Genomic DNA, 20,808 nt, shown 5'->3' with positions numbered 1-20,808 from the left:
GATACCGTGTTTAGACAGCTGAGATCAGCAAACAAATTAGGGGCCAACTGGCCAAGGAGTGAATATCCATCACAGGAGCAGGTAGCTTTGAGGAAGTGGGGAGTCTATTAAAGAACTTAGACAGATTTGCAAAGAAGTGGCAGATGAAATATAGAGTAGGGACAAATATGGCCATGCACTCTGGTAGAATGAATAAAGGCAAAAAGAATTTTCTAAACCAAGAGAAAATTCAAAAATCAGAGGTGCAAAGGGACTTGGGAATCCTCGTGTAGAATTCCCTATAAGATTAACTTGAAGTTTGAGTCGGTGGTGGAGTAAGGTAAATGCAATGTCACCACTCATTCCAAGAGAACTAGGATATAAAGTAATGCTGAGGCTTTATATAACATTGACCAGACTGCACTTGGACTATTGTGAGCAGTTTTGGGCCTCTTATCTAAAAAAGGATGTGCTGGCATTGGAGAGGGTCCAGAAGAAGTTCATGAGAATGATTGCAGGAATGAAAGAGTTAATATATGAGGACCATTTGATGGCCTGGACCTGCATCCACTGGGGTTTAGAAGAATCAGTGGGGAGGGGTGGGGGCGGGGGATCTCATTGAATATTGAAAGGCCTAGATAAGGTAGAAGTGGAGAGGATGTTTCTTACAGCGAGGGAGTCTATGACCAGAGTACACAAGGATGTCCATTTAGAACAGAGGTGAGGAAGAATTTCTTTAGCTAGAGGATAAAGAATCTGTGGAATTCATTACCACGGACAGCCACAAGGGCCAAGATATTGGGTATATGTAAAGCAGAGGTTGATAGGTTCTTGGTTATTCAGGGCATCAAAGATTACAGGAAGAAAGCAGGAGCTTAGGGATGAAGGGGATAATAAATCAGCCATGATGGAATTTCAGAGCAGACTTAATGGGCCAAATGTCCCAATTCTGCTCCTACATCTTTTGGTTTTATGGTCTTAGGGAGATGATCATTTTCTGAGATACTCAAACCACCCCATCTGGCACCAGCAATCTTTCCACAGTCAAAGTCACTTAGTTCACATTTCTTCATTCTGATGTTTAGTCTAAATTACACATGAACCTCTTGACCATGTCTGCATTCTTTTATGCATGGAGTTGCAACCACATGATTGACTGAGTGCATCAATAATGTAGCCATTGAGAATATAAATATATTCCCCAAGTGAAGAATTAATGGCTTAAATTTATTTGATTTAATACCCCATTGCTGAGAACAGGTTGCAGGAAGTCCTGTTAATTGGGCATCGTTTAATCAGGGAAGCCACTTATTTGGAACAACACTTAAAATAGCTGAGAAAACAGCTGGAATTCCCTTCCTTTATTTGGGATACTATGCCACTTAATTGGAACAGAAAGCTGTTGCCAAACTGCTTCTAATAATTGTCAGTCGTGTGCACTTGTGTGGCCATTGGACACTAAACCATGCTTAGAATGAATGTCAGTTGTGTGTGTGTGTGTTCAAAACGCAGTGATTATTGACACTGATAATTGAATAGAGAAAAGCCGTAAGACAATTCAGAACTGTTTTTCTCATTGTGATTTCAATATATCAGGCTTGGAGATGCCAGAAACAGGCAGCTGTGAGGATGTTACCTATATTGGGGGTATCTTGGACCAGAAGACCCAGTCTCAGAAAAGAAGAACATCAATTCAGAAGGAAGATGAGAAGGAATTTCTTTAGCAAGAGAGTTGTGAATACATGGAATTTGTTGCCACACATGGCTGTAGATGCCAGGACATTGGATGTATTTGAGGCAGAGGTTGAGAGGTTCTTGATTAGTCAAGGCTTGTAAGGTTACAGGGAGAAGGCAGGGGAATGGGGTTGAGAGAGAAATTGAATCAGCCATGATGAAATGGCAAAGCAGACTCAATAGCCTAATTCTGCTCTTATCTCTTATGGTCTTATTATGGTCTTGTGTACAGTTCTGGTCTCTTTATTTGAGGGATATACTTGTGTTGATTACAGCTTAGGGAAGTTTCACATTTTGGATGAAGGTGAGAAAAGCCTAACAAATAAGGTGATCTTACTGAAATATATAGCATTAGGAGAATTGTTAACTTAAATGCTGAGAGATTCTCTCCTCTGGTGTGGAAGTCTGATGCTGGGGACCATATTGTTTGCTTCTGGCTGCTCACAGAGAAACAAGTCTATCATGTTATGATCATTAACCAGAAGATTATAGATTACTGTGTCTGGTTATACTGTACCATGACCAAAATAACTTGTTTTTACTGGCTCTTCGGCACTTTCTTTCTAGAAAACTGTCTTAAATGCATCCCATCAATGTGTCCTGAAGATGCTTATATCAATTTATTTTGTCTTTTTATACAGGATCTAGGAAGTACCATTCTCAAGTGCTAACAGATAGAGGTTAAATTCTCCATTGATTGCTACACTTCTGTGTGCCCCTCTAATTTCCTCATTTGTTATCTGCCACAGAATGATTAATGTTAGTGGTCTTCAAATTACTCCCACTATAGCATTAAGTTCTCAGTTGTTTTGTGGCTTCACTCAAACTGATTTTGGATTCTGATGTTTTTTAAGTCTAGGATCATTTCTCAATACCGCTCTGCAGTTTTTTTTTATTATCAGGACTCTCCCATCTCTTTTTCAATTTTGTCTTTCTTTTATAAAAGTCACCGACCTGTGAGACAATGGACTTGAGTTCGTCTCCACCTCCATTCTATCTCGGCTCTCCAACATGTGATCGTTTTTCACTCATTGAGTTGAATGAAACTCATAAGATTTTCACTCATTATTCTAAATTACAGTGAGTACCAGGCCCAGAAAATCAAACACTCCGCATATGATAACCCTTTCATTACCAGAATCATCCCCATGAACCTCCTCGTAACCCTGTCCAATATCAGCACATCTTTTCTTAGATAAGGGGCTCAAATCAGCTTGCCATACTCCACGTGAAGCCTCATTAGTGCCTTATAAAGCTTCAGCATTACATCCTTGCTTTTATATTCTAGTCCTCTCAAAATGAATGCTAACATTACATTTTCCTTTCTTACTACAGACTCAATCTCAGAATCAGAATTATTTTCAATAACACTGGCATATGTTGTGAAATTTGTTGTCTTTACGGCAGCAGTATAATGCAATACATAATAATAGAAGAAAAGATGTGAATTACAGAAATATATTATAAATATACATATATTTATATATTTAAATTAAACATATAGTGCCAAAATAAAAATAAAAATTACTGAGTTGTGCTCATGGGTTCAATGTCCATTGAATCTGCAAGTTAACCTTTAGAAAATCCTGCAAGTTAACAAGGACCCCCAGGTCACTTTGCACCTTAGATTTCTGAATTTTCTGTCTTTTAGAAAGTAGCCTATGCCTTTTTTTTAAACTTCTACCAAAGTACATGACTGTACATTGTATTCTATCTGCCACTTCTTTGCCCATTCTCCTAATCTGTCTACGTCCTTCTGCAGCCTTTCTACTTCCTTAACACTATTTGTTCCTCCACCTATGTTCATATTGTCTGCAAACTTGACCACAAAGCCATCAATTTATTATACAAATCATTGACATATAATGTACAAAGAAGCAGTCCCAACACAGACTCCTGTTGAGCACCACTAGTCACTAGCAGCCAAACAGAGAAAGCTCCTTTGTTCCTACACTTTGCAACCTGCCAATCATCCGAAGCTCTCTCCTGTAATACCATGGGTCTTATCTTGTTAACAGCCTCATAGGCAGCAACTTGTTAAAGGTCTTCTGAAAATCCAGTTACACTACTTCTGCTGATACACCTTCATCTATCCTGCTTGTTATTTCTTTCAAGAATTCCAACCGATTAGTCAGCAAGATTTTCTCTGAAGGAATTCATGCACATTTTATCATGTGCCTTCAAGTACCTCAAATCCTCATCCTCAACAATCAACTCCAACATCATCCCAAACCACTGAGATCAGGCTAACTGCCCTATAATTTCCTTTCTTCTGCCTTTCTATTTTTTTGAAGAGTGGAGTGACATTTGCAAATTTCCCCTTATGGGCTCAATGACAAGCTTCTTTAAATAGTGATCTCATAGGCATTCTATAAATTCTTTCTCTTGGTATCCAGCACCAACTTGAATTTACCCAATCCATGTACATATTGAAATCTGTCATGATTTTCCTGACATTGACCTCTTGGCAATGCATTTTATAGCTCCCATTACAATTTGTAGCCCACATCCACACTACTGTTTAGAGGTCTGTATATAACTTCCATTAGGGACTTTTTACTCCTGCAATATTTTCACTCTACCCACAAAAATTCTGTAACTTCCCATCCCATATTACTTTTTTCTAAGGGTTTGTTTTCATTTTTTACCAACAGAGTCACTACAGTCCCTCTGCCTATCTGCCTGTCCTTTCAATACAATGTGGTCCATTGGATGTTAAGCTCCCAACTATGATCTTCTTTCAGCTACGACTCAGTGGTGCCCACAACATCATACCTACCAATCCCTTACTGCATGTTTAGATCATCTACCTTATTCTGTCTATTGAATGAATTCAGTCCTATATTCATCAGTCTCTACAGTTCTGTCCCCATGTTACATAGAAACATAGAAAACCAAAGCACAATACAGGCCCTTTGTCCCACAAACCTGTGCCAAACATGTCCTTGTGTTAGAAATTGCCTAGGGTTACCCATAGCACTCTATTTTTTTGACCTCCATGTACCTGTCCAGGAGTCTTTTAAAAGACCCATTCATATCCACCTCCACCACCATCACCGGCAGTCTATTCCGCGCACTCACCACTCTCTGCATAAAAAAACATACCCCTGACATCTCCTTTGTACCTGCTTCCAAGCACCTTAGAACTGTGCCCTCTTGTGCTAGCCATTTCAGCCCTGAGAAAAAAGCCTCTGACTATCCACACGCTTAATGCCTCTCATCATCTTATACACCTCTGTCAGGTCACCTCTCATCCTTCATCGTTCCAAGGAGAAAAGGTCGAGTTCACTCAACCTATTCTCATAAGGCACACTCCCCAATCCAGGCAACGTCCTTGTAAAACTCCTTTGCACCCTTTCTATGCTTTCCACATCCTTCCTATAGTGAGGTGACCAGAACTGAGCACAGTACTCCAAGTGGGGTCTGACCAGGCTCTTATATAGCTGCAACATTACCTCTTGGGTCCTAAACTCAGTCCCATGATTGATGAAGGCTAATGCACCATATGCTTTCTTAACCACAGGGTCAACTTGCGCAGCAGCTTTGAGAGTTTTATGGATTCTGACCCCAAGATCACTCTGATCCTCCACACTGCCAAGAGTCTTACCATTAATACTATATTCTGTCATCATATTTGACCTACTAAAATGAATCACATCACACTTATTTGGGTTGAACTCCATCTGCCACTTCTCAGGCCAGTTTTGCATCCTATCGATGTCCCGCTGTAACCTCTGACAGCCCTCCACACTATCCACAATACCTGCAACATTTGTGTCATCAGCAAATTTACTAACCCATCCCTCCACTTCCTTATCCAGGTCATTTATAAAAATCACAAAGAGGAGGGGTCCCAGAACAGATCCCTGAGGCACCCCACTGGTGACCGACCTCCATGCAGAATATGACCCACCTACAACCACTCTTGCCTTCTGTGGGCAAGCCAGTTCTGGATCCACAAAGCAATGTCCCCTTGGATCCCATGCCTCCTTATTTTCTCAATAAGCCTTGCAGGGGTAACTTGTCAAATGCCTTGCTGAAATCCATGTACACAACATATACTGCTCTTCCTTCATCAATGTATTTAATCACATTCTCAAAAAATTCAATCATGCTTGTAAGGCACAACCTACCTTTCACAAAGGCATGCTGATTGATCCTAATCATATTATGCATCTCTAAATGTTCATAAATCCTGCCTTTTAGGATCTTCTCCATCAACTTACCAACCACTGAAGTAAGACTCACTGGTCTATAATTTCCTTGGCTATCCCTACTCCCTTTCTTGAATAAGAGAACAACATCTGCGACCCTCCAGTCCTCTGGAACGTCTCCCGTCCCCAGTGATGATACAAAGATCATCGCCAGAGGCTCATCAATCTCCTCCCTCGCCTCCCACAGTAGTTTGGGGTACTTCTCGTCCGGTCCCGATGACTTACCCAGCTTGATACTTTCCAAAAGCTCCAGCACATTCTCTTTCTTAATATCTACATGTTCAAGCTTTTCAGTCTTCAACTCATCCCACTGATGGCAATTTTGCCCTATCATCCGCTTGTCTGTCCTGACAGTCTCACTGCATGCTGCATCTAGTTGTATACCAACTGCCCAACTTCAACTCTATCACTTAGCTTCACACCTTACTCTCAAATTAGTTTAAACCCTCCCCAACTGCTCCAGCAAACCTGCCCACAAGGATATTAGTCTCCCTCAGATTTTGGTATAACCCATCCATTTTGATTAGGTCATACCTTCACCAGAAGATACCCAATGATCCAGAAATCTGTACCCTATCCCCTGCACCAGATCCTCAGCCACTCGTTCATCTGCCAAACCTTCCTATTCTTAACCTCATTGGCACGTGGCATCAACCCGGAGAAATCTACCCTGGAGGTTCTCTTTCAGCTTTCTACCACACTCCCTGAGTTCCCTCTTCAGGACCTCTCCCTTTTTCCTACCTATTGGTGCCAATATCTACCAAGACTCCTGGCTGTTCACCCTTCCCTTTTAGAATGCCGTGGATGTGACCCAAGACATCCCTGACCCTGGCACCCGGGAGGTAATATACTGTCCGGGTACCTCTTTAATGTGCACAAAACTTTGTGTCTATTCCTCTAACAATGGAATCCCCTATCACTGTTGTAGTCTCTTTTCTACCCTTCCATTCTTTGGCACAGCACAAGTCTCAGTGCCAGAGACCCGGTCACTGAGGCTCCACTCCCCACCCAGCAGTATCCAAAACTGTAAACTGTATACTTATTATTGAGGGGAATAGACACAAGGGTATTTTTCACAGGCTGCCAATTTCCATTCCCCCTCCTAATAGTTACCCAGGTATCTTCCTCCTGCAACTTAGTGGTGACTACCTCCCTGTACTCCAGTCTATCACCTCATCAGTTTTCCTTACGAGCTGAAGGTCATCAAGCCTCAGCTCCAGTTCCTTAACACATTCTTTGGGGAGCGGCTGCTCGGTGCACCTGGTGCAGAGTTGGTTATTTGGGAAGCTGGAGATCTCCCAGAATTCCCACATCTCACATAAAGAATATAACACAGCCCCAGGACCCATTCTCACTGCACTAACTGTGCACTAACAGACAAAAAATGAAGAACAAGAAACTTCCTTGCTCAAACCTATTGAGTCAAAACCTGCTCTTTTTAACACTGGCCCACTCACACAATGGCCACTCCAACAATGGCTGCTCTCCTTGTCCCTACTTTCTCTTTATTTGCCCTTGCTAATGAATTGTGATTTGATTGGGCTGCTGGAAAAAGCCCGTGAACACACTGTTTTTAAACCTTTTGCCCTGACCTATGTGTAACCATCTCTCTTGATCTGATTGGACCACTGGGAAAAAAACACTCCCACTGTGATCTTATCAAGGTCCTGGTATCAAAAAGCTTCCCTACGTACATGCTTCATTCCTCTTCCACTACAGGTTTACATCCTATTTGTCATTTTAGTTACTTGCTGTACTTGCATTTTAACACTCTGTCCCTTGTATAAGAACAACCAGATCTCTGTGTGGAGTGTTTTACCACATAAATAATATCATCCTTTTCTGTCCTTTCTGGCTCAGTAGATAATTTCACATTGGTCCATGTTACATTCGATCTGCCTTCACTTTAACCTCTTGCCTAAGCTGTCAATTGCAGATCTATTTGTCCTCCTTCCACTATCCACGCATTGTCAGCAAAATTAGTCAAAGCAACATAGTATCATTAATATTGTAATTCTTCTTGTAGTGGTTTCATTCTTGCATGTGGCAGCTTTTCAAATGCTTTTTGTAGAGCCAGCATTCATGACTTTCCCATTTGTCCATTCTATAAGTACTATTCTCAAAAAAAGTTTCAACAGAATTCTTTTTTTTTCAAAAATTATTGAATATTCTGAATTTTCTTATGATTTGCAAGTACCCTCCTTTAACTATGCAACTCTAGATCTTTTGATATCAGATAGTTAATGTATTGGTTAATGGTGCCCTGGTTTCTATAAGTAAGTCTACTTTTTGAACAGTGCTATTACATTTTCAGCTTCCCATTCTAGCAGGATCTAGAAAATCTTACAACATCACAAACAATGCGTGCATGATGATGGCAACCATTTCAGTTACAGCCCATGTCCAACTAATCTGATTGCTTGTGATTCATTTCAGCTCAGGCTAATCAGGCAGATTGATCCATGGCTGTTAGCTTCATCGGTATTCGAGAGATGGAGTCGTGCACTGGAAACAGGCCCTTTGGCCTATTGAGTCCACACAAACTACCGAGAGCACATCTTCATCAATTTAAGCTCATCCTCTTTTATTCTCCCTAACTCCCCCAAGATTCTAATAATTCACCCACCCACCAGGGACAACTGACAATTGGCCAATCTCTAATGTGCTTCTGGGATGTTGGAGGAAAGCGGAACTCCTGAAGAGAGCACACACTTCCAAACCCCACCCAGACAGTGTCAGAGGTCAGATCAGACTCAGATCAATGGAGACAGGAAACCAACTTCAGTCTTCCCAACCTGTTGAACACGTTTGGATGAGAGGGTTACCAATTTTGAGGTTGGAGGCCCGAAGTCTGCAAGCTCGAGAATCTGGGGTCAAGGTCTTGAGGTCAGAAGCCCAGAGATGGCCTGTCACGGTACACTAATGTTCACAGAATTCCAATCTAAAAAAAACACAGCCCTCCACTACCACCTTCTGCCTCCTTCCATTGAGCCAATTTTGTAACCATTGGGCTACCTCACCTTGGATCACATCTGACCAAACTCTCTAGGATACTGTCAAGAGCCTTGCCAAGTCCACATAGACAATATCTGCCAAATTGCTTTTCAATTCTTTTGGCCACTCTTCAAGAAACATAGTTGAATTCATGGTATGAATTTCATGGCTTCCTCTACTAACATGATCTGGCCAAACTTGGGTTGGAGGAGCCACACCTCATATTCTAGCTGGATAGCCCCCACCCTGATAACATGAACATAAATTTATTTTACTTCTGGTAATTACTTCCCCCTCCCTCTTTGTTTGTCCATTCCCTATTTTAGGATTCCTCTCACTCCTTCTCCTCACCCGCCCATCACTTCCTTTTTGTTTCCCTCCTCCTTCCCTTTCTTCTGTGGTCCATTGTCCTCTCCTATAAGTTTCTTCTTCTTCATACCTTTACTTCTATCACCTATCCCCTCCCAGCTTCTTACTTCATGATCCCTGTCCAACAATCCACCTTCCCCTTCATCTGGTCTCACCTATCATCTGTCAGCTTGTACTCCTTCCCCTCCTCTTCCTTCTTATTCTGGTCCTGATGAAGGGTCTCAGCCCCACACAAAGTCATGCTGGCTCTCCCTAATTAGGGCATGGTTTTCTAAGTGCTCATAAATCCCATCCCTGAGAATTCTCTCCAATAACTTCCCTACCACTGTTGTGAAACTCATCAGTCTATAGTTTCCAGGATTATCCCTGGTTTCTTATTAAATGAAGGACAACATTAGCTACTCACCATTCCTCTGGGAGCTCACCTGTGTCTAGAGGGGACACAAAGTTATTGGGCAAGTTCCCAGCAATCTCTTCAAGTCATTACTTAGGCTTTTATAGCCTTTCTAAACCCTGTCCTGCCATGCAGCATCCACCCTGCCTAAGTATGCCCAGGCATGCCAACAAGATAGTAAATTTTTCAGTTTACATTGTGGGCAACATTTTAATTGACTTGAGTTATGAATTAAAATAACAAATATCGGTGATTTTTTTTAAAGGTGTGTGATATGGGAATTTCATGGTGATTTTCATGATCAGCAGCCTACAATCCATAAGATACACCCTAAAGTATCCAGGAATCAAAATAGTTGTAGTCTAGTAATCTCAGAGATACTGAAAATAGAAAACAAAACTAGAACAGCTCCAACACCTGTGAAAGAAGAAGCAGATTCAGCATTTTGGTTCAATTATACATTCAGTAGCCACTTAATTAGGTACCCCCTGTACCTAATATAGTGGCCACCAACTGTATGTTCATGTTCTTCTGATGCTGTGCCCCATACTCTTTAAGGTTTGACATGTTGTGCATTCAGAGATGCTCTTCTGCACATCGCTGTTGTAACACGTGAGTTACCGTCACCTTCCTGTCAGCTTGAACCTATCTGGTCATTCTCCTCTGAACTCTGTCATTACAAAGGCATTTTTGCGCACGGAACTGCCGCTCACTGGCTGGTGTTTGTAAACTCTAGAAAGCATTTTGTGTGAGAATCCCAGGAGATCTGGAGTTTCTGAGATATTCAAACCACTCTGATTGTCACCAACATTCAGTCTGCGGCCAAAGTCACTTAGATCATATTTCTTCACTATTCTGATGTTGGGTCTGAACAACAACTGAACTTCTTGATCATATGTGCATATTTTTATGCACTGGGCTGCAGCCACATGATTAACACCAGGTGTACAGGTGTACCTAAAGTGGCTCTGAGTGTATTCCCACAAAACTGCAGAGGTTAATCATGTGCAATTCATCAAGTTTTTCCCCAGTCTGTTCTGTCTCTATAAAACCCTTCACATTAGACTTCATTACTGTCCCTTCACAACAGGAATTAGCATATTTTAGATAATAGGCTGTGTTCTCTACACTCATTCTTTCCACTTTTCTAGTGTAGATAAATGTTAATTGGTTCTGAAGCTTGGGCGTTGGCAGATGGTCAATCACCAGCTGAAAATCTGAATCGTGGAACTGGAATTGGAATTGATTATCCCATTTAGTGAGCTGACAGGTTAAAACAAAGACATAAACCGATGAACTGCCCAGCAGGATCTCAGCCTGGTTTGGGATTGGTGACAATATTGTACCTGCTGTAGTCTATATTGTGCTATGTTGTGGCCCATGATTCTGCCTTGCAAATTTTGCTGTTTCTTTTTTTATTTTACTTAGAAATACAACACTGAACAAAATCTTCTGTTCCAACTCAACAACCGACCTATTCAACACTCCCCTAATTACAGGACAATTTACAATGACCAATTAACACCTTAAACGGTACGTCATTGTACTATGGGAAGAAACCAGAGCACAAAGAGGAAACCCACACATTCACAGGGAGGACATACAAGCTCCTTACAGGCAGCCCTGGAATTGAACTCCAAACTCCAACATCCCGAGTTGTAAATGGCTTCACGCGAACCACTGTGCTACCGTGGCACCCCCTTTCTAGCTGAGTGTGGGTTACAGTTTATTATTAAATTTTTCGTGGAGCTAGGATCAATTTTATTCACCATATATGTATTAAGGATTTGCTGTCGTGCTTTGGTGCTATATGCAACAGAAAACAACAATATTCAACAATTATAAAGAATAAAGAATTACTTAATAATAAAGTTAGAAGAAAGAGTAGAGAATAAAATGCAGCAACATGCACTTACAATGTAAGCAGCATTATAAAATGTAGCTAAATGTGTTTACAGTTCAGTGCTGTACCAAGGAAATAGATAGAGGTGGCTGGGGCAAATTAGACTAAATTAACTGCCTTGGGGAAGAATCCCATAAGATGACATGAAGCTTTTGATCTAACAGCCCTATTGTGCTCTCCAGAAGGGAGCTTTTGGAAAAGGTATTTTGCTGGGTGGGTAGTGTCCACAATGATTTACCTGCTCACTTTTTTGGCCTGTATACATACAAGTCCTGCGGTGCTGGTAGACTACAGACAATGATCTTTCTGTTATTCTGGCAGTCCACTATAGTTTTTATCTATATTGTGAGAAGTTGCTGAACCAAACCAGACAGTAATGACTGATGTGAAGATACTCTCTATGATGGCAGTGTAGAATTGCACCAGTAAGTTCTGGGGAAGATGGAATTTTATCAATTGCTGCAAGAAGTACATTCCTTGCTGAGGCTTTTGGTAAATGAAGGACTGTTGGTTCTGCTAGGTGAGGTCTGGAGAAATAAAGATGCCTAGGAACCTGAACAATACTGACTGCAGTGTTGTTGATGATGAGTGGCTGGAGTGGAGACATTTTTCTCCTGAACTTCATATGTAATTCCACATTTATGAGGGCATTGTGAAATTGAAAACAAAGTTAAAGCTCCCTCAGGGTCTTCTAAAGTGTTTCACACAAATTGTCACAGCAACTTTTAAACGAAACTTGATAAAAGAAGTAAACACCCTCCCCAGCTGCAACTGGATGGTTGCAAATGCATGGTGGCATGACTGAGTGTAATTTCATTGAATTATCTACTCTGGATGCGGGCTATTCATCCCCAAAAATCCGCAGTGGTGTTCACATGCCATTCACCTTCCTTGCAATGTTGCTCATCTTTCTCCATCTATCTCTTAATTTCTTCTTTTTTCCTCGTATACTTATCAAGATTCCTCAGCTTGTACAGCCGCTGCAGCCGCTGAGTGTATTTACTTCTCTTCATCAGGTTCAAAAAATTACTGACATGGAAAATAAAGTAGCCGATTAGCTACACTATTGTTTACAAGTTGCTGTGGAAATTTGTGTGAAACATGAATTAGGCAATTTACAAGGCCCAGAGGGAGTTTTATTCTGTTCCTAATATCACAATATTGCAGTGCAGTGTGAAACAAGACAATAAACTCAAGTCGAGTGTTTGCTTCTATTAATTTATTCAGCACAATGATTTAGTGTAATCTCAATAACATGTGAATAGTTGATGAGTTTGCATTGTTCAGTTTGTACAGACATATGTATCATAATCACCTAAAATACTATAGTGCTTAATATTTCAGTGCTTTTTTCAGGTTACCTCCGGTGATACAAAAGCTTTTGTGAATTTGTTCTGGTTGCAAGCTGAAGACAAATGCTCCTGCATCAGTCTAAGGCCAGTACTCTAAATCTGAGGCATTAATGTGGTCCCTTCAACCTTCAACAGGTTGTGTCATGCAAAAGGTGATAGCTGAAATGCAACAGTTTATTTTGATTTACATCTAACACAAAATTGCTGTCAGGCAGTTGTAGGTTGGGTTAGTTTGTGACTGAACTGTTTAAGTACTAGCATGGCTTATAGCCCCTGGCACTACTCTTTAACACTGCACCTTATAGGAGTTCAATGTAACAAAGCTGTTGTATGCTAACACAAGTGAGTCAGCTATTCATGAATAAATTAGTTTCTGCAGATGGTGGAAATCCAAAGTAACACACATGCAGAATGCTGGAGGAACTCAGCAGGTCAGGCAGCATCAATGGAGAGGAATAAAGAGTTGATGTTTCAGGCCGAGACCCTTCTTCAGGAAATGACCAGATCAGTCGGCAGATTGTATGAATATGCATTCATTCTCCAGATGTCATCTCATTACCGACTGCAAGCACAAGCTTTTGACGTGCACTCAGTACCTTCGGTAGCGCAATTGCAAAATAGGAAACAACTGGTTTAATGGTAATGTTTAATGGAGTGAAACTGGTGGCTGGTGTTTTAAAGGCATGTAATTCCTGGACATACAGTACCTACCTATGAGTGGCCGCATAATGGTAAGCAGATCTGAAACATATCAAGAATCAAGAATCAGGGATCGACTTTATCTGCCAAATGTACAATGGACTCTGGTTAATTGAGATCCATCAGAACAAGTACAGTTGGCCCAATTAAGCGGATGCCCCAATTAGCCGAATTTTCATGGAATTAGTTAAGAAGGTATAAAAAGACAAACTACCATTTAACTGAGTAATACATTATGTATTTAAATGAAATACAGAACAAATGAGAACACCACCACTACGATAAAACTGTGTGTTAGTGTCTAATAGTTATTGACAGAGAAATTCAGGTGTATGCTGCTGTGTGTAGGGTGTCCAGGGAGGGGTAACACCTCCGGTGAAGGGCCTTGTATGTCCATTCTTGGACAGCTCACTCATCTTTGGTCCCCACTGGACACTCAGCTCTCACCTGTGGCTCCAAGTAGCTGTTTGCAAGTGACAGTGGCCACACCCCAGTACACTGCTTTGGCAGGTGGGCTAAACCAGGTGAAAGTCACTGGTGGGCCTCAAACCCTAGTGAACTTGGGACATGGCTGTTCTAACATGTGAAAACTCTGGCAGACAGTGAGGGAAGGGAGAGTATCCGGTAGTGGAGAGCACCCCTGTGACCATCCCCCTTAACAATAAGTACTCCATTTTGAGTACTGTTGAGGGGGTGACCTACCTGGGGGAAGCAACAGTGGCTGTGCCTCTGGCACTGAGTCTGGCCCTGTGGCTCAGAAGGGTAGGGAAAGGAAGAGGATGGCAGCAGTAATAAGGGACTCTATAATTAGGAGGACAAGAAGAAACAAAAAGAAACAAGAATGATAGTTCGCCTCCCAGGTGTCAGGGTTTGTGATGTTTCTGAACAAATCCAAAATATCCTGAAATGGGAGGGTGAGCAGCCAGAGGTCGTGGTACATATTGGTACCAATGACATAGGGAGTAAAAGAGAAGATGTCCTGAAAACAGAATACAGGGAGTTAGGAAGGTAGTTGAGCAGCTGGACCTGAAGGATAGTAATCTCGGAATTGCTGCCTGTGCCATGTGACAGTGAGTATAGAAATAGAATGTGATGGAGGATAAATGAGTGGCTGAAGGATTGGAGCAGGGAGCAGGGATTCAGATTTTTGGATCATTGGGACATCTTCTGGGGCAGGTGTCACCTGTACAAAAATGATGGGTTGCTCTTGAATCCGAGGGAGACCAATATCTTGGCAGGAAGGTTTGCTAATGCTGATGGGGAGGGTTTAGACTAGATTTGCAGCAGGGTGGGAACAGAAGTGAAGAGGCAGAGGATGGGGCAGTTGTCGCACAAGTAGAGACAGCTTGTAGAGAGTTTGTGAGGAAGGATAGGCAGACGATAGAACAAAGATGCACTTAGCCTGATGGTTTGAGATGTGTCTCTTTTAATGCAAGGAGTATCATAAACAAAGCAAATGAACTTGGAGTGCAGCTCAATATGTGGAAGTATGATGTTGTGGCCATTACAGGGACTTGGATGCCTCAGGGGCAGGAATGGCTGCTGAGTGTGCCAGACTTTAGCTGTTTTAAAAGGACAGGGAGGGAGGCAAAAGAGGTGAGGGTGTGGCATTACTAATTATGGGTAGTATCACAGCTGTAGAAAAGGAGGAAGTCAGGGAGGGATGGTCTACTGAGTCAATGTGGATATAAGTCAGAAACAGGAAGAGGGCAATAACTCTACTGGGAGTTTTTTTTATAGACCTCCCAATAGTGACAGAGACATCAAGGAGCAGATAAGGAGGCAGGATTGGAACAGTGCAATAATAATAGGGTTAGTATGATGGGAGATGTTAACTTTCCTAATATTGACTGGCATCTCCTTACAGCAAGAGGTTTGATGGGGTGGAGTTTATTAGGTGTGTGCAGGAAGGTTTCCTGATGCAATATGTAGATAAGACAACTAGCGGTGAGGCTGTACTTGATCTGGTATTGGGAAATGAACCTGATCAAGTGTCAGATCTCTCAGTGGGAGAACATTTTGGAAGGAATGATCACATCTCTACCTCCTTTACCATAACATTGGAGAGGGATAGGACTAGACAATTTGGGAAAGCATTTAATTGGGGTAAGGGGAAATATTTTCAACATCTCCATTAGTCAAGCTATTGTCCCCAGATCCTTCAAAACCTCCACAATCATCCCTGTAGCAAAGAAATCAGTTGTAGCCTGTCTGAATGATTACCGTCCCATTGCCCTGACCTCCATAGTGATGAAATGTTTTGAACAGCTTGTTTTGAATGGATCCTCTGCAGTTTGTTTATCGTCCAAATCGCTCTACGGAGGATGCAATATCCACCACACTGCACACAGTTCTCTCTCACCTGGACGACAAACACACTTATGCCAGAATCCTGTACATTGATTTCAGTTCAGCGTTCAATACCATCATCCTGCAGAGACTAGTGGAGAAACTGTGGCTGTTTGGTCTTAGCACTGCCATGTGTTGCTGGATTCTGAATTTCTTGACAGAGAGACCACAGTCAGTCCGTGTTGGCAGGAGCATCTCTGACTCCATCACACTGAGCACTGGATCCCCACAAGGCTGTGTGCTTAGCCCATTGCTGTTTACACTGCTAACACATGACTGTGCAGCCAGATTCAATGAGAACCTGATCATTAAATTTGCAGATGATACCACAGTGGTGGGGCTCATCAGCAAAAATGATGAAACTATGTACAGGGAGGTGGTCAAACGTCTAGAGAGCTGCTGCAGGGATAACAACTTGATGCTTAATGTCACCAAAATCAAGGAGATGATCGTCAATTTCAGATGGTCTCAGCCTGAGCACACACCCCTCAGCATCAGTGGCTCCACAATGGAGAGAGTGGAAAACATCAAGTTCCTTGGGGTGCAGATCTCGGACAATCTCACCTGGTCCAGGAACACCACTGGGATTGTGAAACAGGCCCAGCAGAGATTGCACTTTCTGAGGAAGCTTAAACAAGCATCACTCCCCACTAACATCTTAACTACATTCTACAGAAGTGTGGTTGAGAGTGTGCTGACCTTTTGCATCACAATCTGGTACTCCAGCTGCAGGGCTGTCGACAAAAAAAGCCTTTCAGAGGGTGGTTAGGGGAGCAGAGAAGGTTATTAGGGTCTCCCTACCTTCTGTCCAAGACCTCTTTCAGAGTCGATGCCTCCAGAAGACACGATACATCATTAAAGACGCCTCATACCCTCTCCATGAACTGTTTGTTCTTCTGCCATCAGGGAAACATTACAGGAGCATCAAAACTAAAACCACAAGGCTACTAAACAGCTTCCTCCCACAGGCAGTCAGACTGCTAAATAGCTGCTCCACCTGACTCTGCTTTGGACTCTTTTAACTTGCACTGGACACTTATAACTTGACTTTAACTGACATGTGGCTATTGTGTTTTACTATTTATTGTTATGTTTATTATTTAGTGTTGCGTTTGTTATGTTATGATTGCACTGCTCCTGAGAAACGCTGTCTCATTCTGCCCTGCAGAGCTGAAGTATGGTTAGAATGACAATAAAGTTTTTTGAATCTTGAGTCTTTGAATCTTAAACAGGATGCTATTGGGCAGGAATTTGGGAACATAAATTGGGAGCAGATGTTCTTAGGGAAATGCACAGCAGAAATGACCTGGAAGACCATGTACGGAATCTGGCGCAGCAGCTGGATGACCTTCGACTCATAAGGGAGAAAGAGGCAGTCATAGATGACAGCTATAGGGAGGTAGTCACACCTAGACTGTCGGAAGCAGGTCATTGGGTGACAGTCAGAGGGGGGAAAGCGAAGGTGAGCAGACAGGTAGTGCAGAGCACCCCTGTAGCCGTTCCCTTGAATAATAAGTTTACCATCCTGGATACTGTTGGCGGGGACGACCGACCAGGTGTGAGCCACGGTGGCAGGGCCTCCGGCACTGAGTCTGACCCTGTGGTGCAGAAGGGTGGGACGGAGAAGAGGAGAGCTGTCGTCATTGGAGACTCTATAGTCAGGGGAGTAGACAGAAGATTTTGTGGACGTGATAAGGACACCCGCATGGTTTGTTGTCTCCCAGGCGCCAGGGTCCGGGATGTCTCTGACCGGGTGCACGACATCCTGGTACGAGAGGGAAAGCAACTAGAAGTCGTGATACATGTTTGGACCAATGACACAGGCAGGAAGACGGATGAGGTCCTGAAGTGTGAGTTTCGGGAATTAGGCAGAAGGCTGAAGAACAGGACCTCAAGGGTGGCGTTCTCAGGATTGCTGCCAGTGCTACGTGACAGTGATGGTAAGAATTGGAGGAGATGGCAGTTGAATGCGTGGCTGGGGAGTTGGTGCAGGGAGCAGGGTTTTAGATTTTTAGATCATTGGGATCTCTTCTGGGGAAGGTGGGATCTGTACAGATTGGATGGGTTGCACCTGAACTCGAGAGGGAGCAATATCCTTGCAGGTAGGTTTGCTAACATGGTTCGGGAGGGTTTAAACTAATTTGCGAGGGGGATGGGACCCAGAGCGATAGAGCAGTGAAAGAAGTGCATGGAGTAAAGCCAGATCTAACATACAGAGAGGCTTTGAGGAAAGAGAAGCAGAATAAATGGTGTAAAGACAGTAAGGTAGAAGGGCTGAAATGTGTGTACCTCAATGCAAGAAGCATCAGGAACAAAGGTGATGAACTGAGAGCTTGGATACATACATGGAATTATGATGTAGTGGCTATTACAGAGACTTGGCTGGCACCAGGGCAGGAATGGATTCTCAATATTCCTGGATTTCAGTGCTTTAAAAGAGGTAGAGAGGGCGGAAAAAGGGGAGGAGGGGTGGCATTACTGGTCAGGGATACTATTACAGCTATAGAAAGGGTGGGTAATGTAGCAGGATCCTCTTTTGAGTCAATATGGGTGGAAGTCAGGAACAGGAAGGGAGCAGTTACTCCACTGGGGGTATTCTATAGGCCCCCTGGTAGCAGCAGAGATACAGAGGAGCAGATTGGGAGGCATATTTTGGAGAGGTGCAAAAATAATAGGGTTGTTATCATGGGTGACTTTAACTTCCCTAATATTGATTGGCACCTGATTAGTTCCAAGGGTTTAGATGGGGCAGAATTTATTAAGTGTGTCCAGGATGGATTCCTGTCACAGTATGTGGACAGGCCGACCAGGGGGAATGCCATACTAGATCTAGTACTAGGTAATGAACCGGGTCAGGTCACAGATCTCTCAGTGGGTAAGTATCTGGGGGACAGTGACCACCGCTCCCTGGTCTTTATAATTATCATGGAGAACAATAGAATTAAAGAGGACAGGAAAACTCTTAATTGGAGAAAGGCAAATTATGAGGCTATAAGGCTAGAACTTGTGGGTGTGAATTGGGATGATGTTTTTGTAGGGAAATGTACTATGGACATGTGGTCGATGTTTAGAGTTCTCTTGCGGGATGTAAGGGATAAATTTGTTCCAGTGAGGAAGATAAAGAATGGTAGGGTGAAGGAATCATGGGTGACAAGTGAGGTGGAAAATCTAGTCAGGTGGAAGAAGGCAACATACATGAGGTTTAGGAAGCAAGGATCAGATGGGTCTATTGAGGAATATAGGGTAGCAAGAAAGGAGCTTAAGAAGGGGCTGAGAAGAGCAAGAAAGGGGCATGAGAAGGCCTTGGTGAGTAGGATAAAGGAAAACCCCAAGGCATTCTTCAATTATGTGAAGAATAAAAAGATGACAGGAGTCAAGGTAGGACCGATTAGAGATAAAGGTGGGAAGATGTAACTGGAGGCTGTGGAAGTGAGCGAGGTCCTCAATGAATACTTCTCTTCGGTATTCACCAATGAGAGGGAACTTGATGATGGTGAGGACAATATGAGTGAGGTTGATGTTCTGGAGCATGTTGATATTAAGGCAGGGGAGATGTTGGAGATGTTAAAATACATTAGGACAGCTAGGTCCCCGAGGCCTGACGGAATATTCCCCAGGCTGCTCCACGAGGCGAGGGAAGAGATTGCTGAGCCTCTGGCTAGGATCTTTATGTCCTCGTTGTCCACGGGAATGGTACCGGAGGATTGGAGGGAGGCGAATGTCGTTCCCTTGTTCAAAAAAGGTAGTAGGGATAGTCCGGGTAATTATAGACCAGTGAGCCTTACGTCTGTGGTGGGAAAGCTGTTGGAAAAGATTCTTAGAGATAGGATCTATAGGCATTTAGAGAATCATGGTCTGATCAGGGACAGTCAGCATGGCTTTGTGAAGGGCAGGTTGTGTCTAACAAGCCTGATAGAGTTCTTTGAGGAGGTGACCAGGCATATAGATGAGGGTAGTGCAGTGGATGTGATCTATATGGATTTTAGTAAGGCATTTGACAAGGTTCCACATGGTAGGCTTATTCAGAAAGTTAGAAGGCATGGGATCCAGGGAAGTTTGGCCAGGTGGATTCAGAATTGGCTTGCCTGCAGAAGGCAGAGGGTGGTGGTGGAGGGAGTACATTCAGATTGGAGGATTGGGACTAGTGGTGTCCCACAAGGATCTGTTCTGGGACTTCTACTTTTCGTGATTTTTATTAACGACCTGGATGTGGGGGTAGAAGGGTGGGTTGGCAAGTTTGCAGATGACACAAAGGTTGGTGGTGTTGTAGATAGTGTAGAAGATTGTCAAAGATTGCAGAGAGACATTGATAGGATGCAGAAGTGGGCTGAGAAGTGGCTGATGGAGTTCAACCCGGAGAAGTGTGAGGTGGTACACTTTGGAAGGACAAACTCCAAGGCAGAGTACAAAGTAAATGGCAGGATACTTGGTAGTGTGGAGCAGCAGAGGGATCTCGGGGTATATGTCCACAGATCCCTGAAAGTTGCCTCACAGGTGGATAGGGTAGCTAAGAAAGCTTATGTGGTGTTAACTTTCATAAGTCGAGGGTTAAAGTTTAAGAGTCACGATGTAATGATGCAGTTCTATAAAACTCTGGTTAGGCCACACTTGGAGTACTGTGTCCAGTTCTGGTCACCTCACTATAGGAAGGATGTGGAAGCTTTGGAAAGGGTACAGAGGAGATTTACCAGGATGCTGCCTGGTTTAGAAGGTATGCATTATGATCAGAGATTAAGAGAGCTAGGGCCTTGCTCTTTGGAGAGAAGGAGGATGAGAGGAGACATGATAGATGTGTACAAGATAATAAGAGGAATAGATAGA

This window comes from Mobula birostris, chromosome 1 (assembly GCF_030028105.1).
Source record: "Mobula birostris isolate sMobBir1 chromosome 1, sMobBir1.hap1, whole genome shotgun sequence".
Lineage (NCBI taxonomy): Eukaryota > Metazoa > Chordata > Chondrichthyes > Myliobatiformes > Myliobatidae > Mobula > Mobula birostris.
The sequence above is the reverse complement of the archived record's forward strand: the minus strand, read 5'-3'. Positions refer to the sequence as shown.